Source organism: Cynara cardunculus, unplaced genomic scaffold (genome assembly GCF_001531365.2).
Source record: "Cynara cardunculus var. scolymus isolate 2C unplaced genomic scaffold, CcrdV1 Un_Scaffold_2080, whole genome shotgun sequence".
In the NCBI taxonomy this organism is placed as follows: Eukaryota; Viridiplantae; Streptophyta; class Magnoliopsida; order Asterales; family Asteraceae; genus Cynara; species Cynara cardunculus.
The window spans coordinates 32,170-39,679 of record NW_020200967.1 but is presented as its reverse complement, the minus strand read 5'-3'; positions in this window follow the sequence as shown (position 1 = coordinate 39,679).

Below are 7,510 nucleotides of genomic sequence, written 5' to 3'. Positions count from 1 at the left end.
AGTTTCAAAAATCACTGATTAAATATATTTTTATTTTAATTAAAATAAATTTTATCAAAAATATTTTTTAAATGTAATTATTTTTTTTTTGTTGTAAATGTAAGTAATTTTTTGTTATATTTGTTTAATTTTATAGATTTAATTCATTTTTTGTTCAAAAAATGTTTAAGGACTTAATCGTTCAAAATATGAATGTTCATTGAGTTTTTTTCGGACTTTTTTTTCTCTATTTTACCACATTAACTAGTTGTACAAGTCATAAAAATGTATTCAACAGGTTTTAGAAAAGTCCAAGGAGTTATTTAACATGTTTTGGATTGTCCAAAGATTTATTTGTTCCAAAAAATTGTCCAATGAGTTATTTAACATGTTTTAAATTGTCGAATGAGTTATTTAACATGTTTTGGAAAGTCCAAAGACTTATTTGTTCCAAAAAATTATCCAAGAAGTTATTTAACATGTTTTGGAATGTTCAAGGACTTATTTATTCCAAAAAATTGTCCAAGAACTTAATCATTTCAAACACTAAAGTTCATTGGGTTTTTTTAGACTTTTCCCTATATTTTTCTATAAAAATATATAGGTTAGAGGGAACCAAAATTTAAATTATTAAAGGAATTTATATTAAATAAATAATTATATGTTATTGTGTAGTTGATGGGAAAGCAAGGAAAGATGAAATTTAGATACAAGAGAGTTTTATTCGTATATGGGACCGTTTTTAAAGTCTAGGTAATTGTTGTCTGAATTCGCTAAAGATCAAGTGAAAAAAGATGTGATAATTATCATAAACGATAGGCGTGGGTGATGTGGAAATTTTGGAATCTCAATAAATTACTTTTTAAAAGAAATTTTATAAACGAGGAAGGTTCCAAAATATATATATATATATATATATATATATATATATATATGAGAAATAATAAATATTTGTGAAGTAAATAAGTGATTCTAGTCTTTATACGGTCAAGATTAGATTTGACTGGTCAATAATTGCGGCTTTGATCTATCAATGATTGTGGCTTTAACTGGTCAAAATTGCGGTTATACGAAAAATAGAGTAGTTTCGTAACTTTTATAAATAGACAACAAACGAGTTCATATATGAATTATATGTTCATATGAGAACCCGTGTAATTCACATATGAACTATTTTAATTGATTCACATATGAACCTGTTGGTTCATATATGAAGCAGTTTAATAGTTTACATGTGAACTAATTATCGAATTCACACATGAACATATAGTTTATATGTGAATCACATGAGTTTACATATGAACCCGTTTGTCGTCTATTTGTAAAAGTTATGAAACTACTCATCCATCTTCCGCATACTTATGCGATGAACTATCTTGTGCTTTACGGTCAAAGCTACAAATGTTGACCAAATGAAGGGTTATGATCACTTCTTTACTTCTCAAATATTTATCAATTCTCAAATGAACCTTATATATATACACACACTAGGGGTGAGCATAGGCGGGTACCCGCCCTTTTTGACAGGAACCGGAACCGGAACCGGCGGTTCTTGAGATATTGGAACCGGTTAGAGCGGTTCTTAAATTTTTGGAACCGGAACCGCCGGGAACCGGTTCCGGTTCCGGGTACCCGCTTCCTAAAATATTAAAATTTTGTTATTTAGAAATAAAAAATAAAACATTGCCAAAATACTAAATAAATAAGCAAGAATACAAATTATACAAAATAATGGTTACAAATATTGTTTAACGATTACAAACCATAATAGACTAATAGAAAATGTTCAAAGTTTAACGATTACATACTATAATGGTAAATGTTCAAATTTTAACGATTACATACTATGAATCCAAGTGAACACACAATTTGAAAAAATATGAATCATTTTATATGAAAATTTTAGATGAAGAATGAAGATGACGACGTGCTTTCAAGATGTAAACCTAATATAAATTTGGTATTAAAAAATAATAATTATTTTTTTATTGAAAAATACCGGGTACCCGGCGGATAACGGTTCCGAAACATTGAGAACCAGAACCGGAACCATTCTCAATCGGTTCCGTATTTTAGGAACCGGAACCACTCATATTGGTTTCGGTTCCGGAACCGGCAGTTCCAAGGCGGTTCCGGTTCCGTAGCCGGATACCCGGTTCCGTTGCTCACCCCTAATATACACACACACACACATACAAGTTTTTGATGGCTCGTGTCTGACCTATGTGAGACTCCAATAGACAAAATCAGTCCAGAGAAAATATGCACAAATAATATGATGCTCGGAATTATTCCTTCAAGTTTTGGTTACATGTTTATGTTAAGATGGTTACAGTTAACATTAATCATTTCCGAGTAAAAACCATTTAAAAAACAGGTCATTGAGTTCCGCTAATGATTGATTTTGAGACTCCAAAAGATAAAATCAGTCCATAGTAGATATGCACAAATAATATGATGCTCATAATTATTCCTTCAAGGTTTAGTTACATGTTTCTGTTTAGATGCTTCTACAGTTAGCATTAACCATTTTAGAGTAAAAACCATTTAAGAACTGGTCATTGGATTCAACTAATGATTGTTTTTAAGAACAAATATTTGTTGCAATATCGCAAAGTAGAGCTGTCAATTTTTATAGATCAACAAAATCTAACTAAATGCACAAAATAAACGATAAATGATAAGCAATTTATTTTAAATGTCGTGCAAGATAAACTCCTTATAGAAACTAAGATGAGCAAGAAACAATGTATTCGTATACAAAATTACACACGCTTTAATCTTTTTTGGCTTCCAAATATATATACAAAACTAATACTGGATAACGCTCGTCGGACTTGCTATGTCCAAAGCAGACCTTAACCATGCCTTGATTTTTATTTCCGACTTGAAACCAGACATCTATGATTGTACATGGAACTTGTCTGAACCAGTTCACATGCATCTCTATTTCGTAATCTAACACATAAAAAAAACAACCAAATTGAGGGCCAATTTAATTGGCAAACAAATACCAGATCTTGGGACTCTTCCCTATAAGTCGTTTGTTTAAGTCACTTAAAAATATTAAGGATTTTTTTTTGTTTGGTTATTTTCAGAGGCTCATAAAATTAATTAAAATACACATAAACCGATAAAAACATCAATTTTCTAGAAGAAAACTTGGTTATAATTTTTTTTCGAATTCTTTTAATAAAGAAATCCATGTTTTTATATTTTTAAATTAAAAAAAATCTAAACACGTATTTAATTTAATAAATTATAACTGGATCTCGATTGGGTTTTCGATATTATTATTATTATTGTTTTTTTTAATACGGAAAAAATTATGGAAGTTGTTGAAGTCAATAATCAATTGCGTCAGTGCTTATGCAATCAAATATAAAACTCCATCCCCCATGCTACTGTTTTATTTTTATTTTTGGAATGCTACTCTTCTTTTTTAGACATATTTGGTATGATGTTCAAACCTGATGTTTTCTTATTGAAATTGATGCAGATTTGGAATCTCAAGTAGAATTTGGAGCATTTAAAAAACTTGAAGATCCAATTACAAGTAAATAAGAAGTCTAATATAACATTTCTTTGGTGTCTTTAATCTATTTTAATTTTATGATTTGATATATGGTATCACAGAGAAATCTTGATTTGAATTATCATTTTTTTTGTTATATTTGCTCTTTTTTTATCTGGGATATGATCCCCCAAAAAATAAATAGGTATGAAAGCTATAATTATAAACCATGATCGAGTCTATGGAAGCATTGGTTTATGCATTCCTCTTAGTCTCGACTCTAGGGATAATTTTTTTCCGCTATCTTTTTTAGAGAACCGTCGAAAGTTCCAACTAAAAAATAAAAAAATGAAATGATTTTTCATTATCACAATTGAAGTAATGAGCCTCTCAATATTGAGAGGTTCATTACTTCAACTAGTCCCCATGTTCCTCAAATGGAACTCTTAGTTGTTGAGAAGGCTGTCCAAAAGCGGTATATAAAGCGTACCCAGTAAAACTTACAAGTAAACCAGATACAAAGATGGTGACTAGGGTTGTTTTAGTTATTATATAATTTCAAAACCACAATGGATCCATGATAAGATCGTTTATTTACAAATACACAAGTCAACAGATTTCCAAGAATACAACAGGATTTATGGCTACAACAATGGACCCATCTCACATCAATAACTTGACCTCTACCGCTTATAGGTAGTTTTAGATAAGTTACTTTTGAAGTATATACCTGCATGCCAAGTATGGTTTAATAACAATCTATCTTTCGGGATGATTCTTTCCCCATTTGGGGCTTTAATTTACTTGCTAAAGTATCAGGTCCCTGACAGAAATAACTCTTTAAAATTATAAAAATTACATTTTTTACCCTAAAATTTATAAATCTAACACAATAGACATTTGTTACTCTGTTAGCACCGTTTGGTACGTACAAAGACTAAATTGCAAAAAAAAAGTACATTTGACCTGATGTGACCGGTTTGACCACACCCGTGACCACCCTTACGCACCAGCCGGTGCGTGGTGCGTAAGGGCCCCACCCGGCCCAATTCTTTTTTTTTCTTCCTTTTTTGCTCCTTCCCAATATAAAACACTATTTAATTTTGTCTTTTTCTTCCTCAATCCCATAAACAATTTAAATTTCATATTACTAGCACAAAACAAACACTTTAATCTCAATTTTCTTAATACAATCTCCATTACCAAAATTTAATCATCTACATCATGGTAAGTTCACGATGTATTAATTTTAATATAATCTCATTTTTACAATGTATTTTTTTATATAATCTCATTTTTACAATGTATTTTTTTATATGATGTTTTTCTAACATTTTTATATTATAGCTATCAGGGGGATCATTATGAAACATTTGTTAACATAAAATCAAGTACTGAAATTTCAAATACAATTTTGAGAGCATTGCGGAGGTCGGGAAACATACTAGAAATGTTTAGAAATACTTGCTTGGGTCATTGGCTCGATATTCGGTCAACACATCAAGATCCGATGCTCGTACATTTGATGTTACAAATTCAGGTATGTACCACCACTAGAGCAAGACCGCAAAGAGGCATTGTATTATAATGTCGGAGGACGCTTTTTACGTTTTGGACGAGAAGAATTTTGTTTCGTTACTGGTATGAAATTTGGCCCGAACAAGCCTTCGTTACCAGAGATAACAGACCCGTCCTTTAGATCACGGGTTTAGACCTTGATGAAAATCGTCCAGTACGCAGAAGTGATCTTACCCGAGTTTTTGAGCAACAAAAGTTTGAAACAATAACAGACATTGATGCAGTACGCCTATGTCATTTACTTCTGGTTTCCATTGGATTTATCGGTCAACAAATGAACCATATAGTCTCTGATGACTATTTACGGTTAGCCGAAAATTTGGTGTATGGAACAAGTTTTTTTATTTTAAATATGGTATATTTTTTTCGTTGTGTTCTATAGTTTTATTACGTATATTGTATTACTGATCTATAATACTTTTATGACTCATGTATCCATGGGTAATAATTTTTGGGTGTCCCTATACTTTCAACTTAATGATGCGACCAAAACGTGAAAAAAACCATGTTAAAAATGTGAGTCGTCTGAACGCAAATGCAAATACACATTATATGGATTCGTGTTTGCATTCAAGGTAACTTTTAATTAATTGTTTACTAACCGTAAAATAACGAAGTTATATTTAAATTAAATTGTTTACTAACTATAAAATAAATAAAATGCAGACATGGATCATTTCCACATGTTTTGTTTTCTTATGGTTTACGGACCGATGTAGTTTTCCCTAGGGCATGTGCCTGGCAGTGCACGAAACAATTACTGTAGCGTGATTGTCTTAGATACATATATGTCGATGATATCGAGGATGTGAGTTTGACCAACTTATCTCGAATAATTTACTTTGATAATTGTAACTAAATACTTAAATGAATATATTATGTAGGAGGGCTTGCTCCCACGTACTACGTTAACACCTACTGACGTGGAGCTACAATGTCCAAGGTGGAGGTCAAGTTCTCGTTAATTTCAGAGGGTTGCAAAGAAACAGACCGGTGCATCGAGTTCGTTAGCACCGTAATCGTCTGATGAATTCACTGAATATATTGAACAACTGAATCGTAATATTTAGGAGATTATTGAATTCGTTAACAACAGGACCATCGATCCAATGGTTGCTGAAACGCACAAAAAAATCTACTAGAGCAAATTCAGTGCTCAAATGATGCCATGAAGGTATATATTTTTGATTTTTACTTATATATTATTGAACATGATTTAAATAATCAGTAGTTTTAGGTGCCTGGACAGTCTTAACATTTTCAACTGCCCGAACAGTATCAACAGTTTCAATAGCCTGAAATCAATCGAGGATTTGAACATGACAATAATTTTTATCAACCAAATATAGGAATGGCAACGGGCCGGGTTCGGGCCGGGTATTGGTATCCCCGTCCCCGAAACCGATAGCTAAAACCGTCCCCGTAACCGTCCCGATCCCCGTCGGGGATCTTATCGGGGATCTCCATCGGGTCCCCGCGGTTTCCTCGATCCCCGTTGGGGAACCCGTTAAGGATAAAAATTCTCTTTTTCACCGTTGGTTATAACCGAACCCGAACCCGAAACCGAAACCCGAAACCGATATGGAAAAAATTACAATATGTTAATTTTCACAATTAAAAGTAAATTACAATTTTTTAAAGATCTAAATTTAAATGTCTCAAATATAATCGAACCAATTACAAACAATGTATTAGATTACAATATAAAATTAAACAAAAATTCAAACATCATACAACTAAAATCACGTTTTTATACAAATAAACTAGACTTTTTCGTGAGCTTTATTTAGTTTGTTGAGGTAAAGTGAATAAAAGTTTTTTAAATTTTAATGTTACTTTTTTTAATGATATTATATATATATATATATATATGTATGTATATAAATTAAAATAAATAAATAAATAAATATATATATATACATATCGGGCCGGGCCGGGCCGGTGATCACCGTCCCCGCCCCCGTCCCCGTCCCCGTTAAAATCCCCGAATTCGTCCCCGATCCCCGTCCCGTCCCCGATAAAATATCCCCGAACCCGGCCCGAAAGTTTCGGTTTTCGGTTTTCACCGTCGGTTTCGGTTTTTTTTGCCATCCCTAACCAAATACAACCCTTGGAGATGATGACCAAATGTTAATTTCGAACAAAATTATATTGATAACACTGCATCGTCTATGATACTGGAGCAGACCCCACCTTTGCGAGAAACGCATCAGACACCCGAGTCCGATGGTGAGATCTCGGTACATGTCTTTACCGGATTCAACACCTACGTACAAGGCCCCGAAATTAAGGACTGAGTTTGACATCTTGGAATTATATACGAATAATAAGCTAGAAGACTCAAAATACCTCCTTTCAAATGTAAACCATGGGGTATGTCTGATTGGAGGATGGTTGGTTCAATACAATTATAAGCAATATATATTCTTTTTATTTATG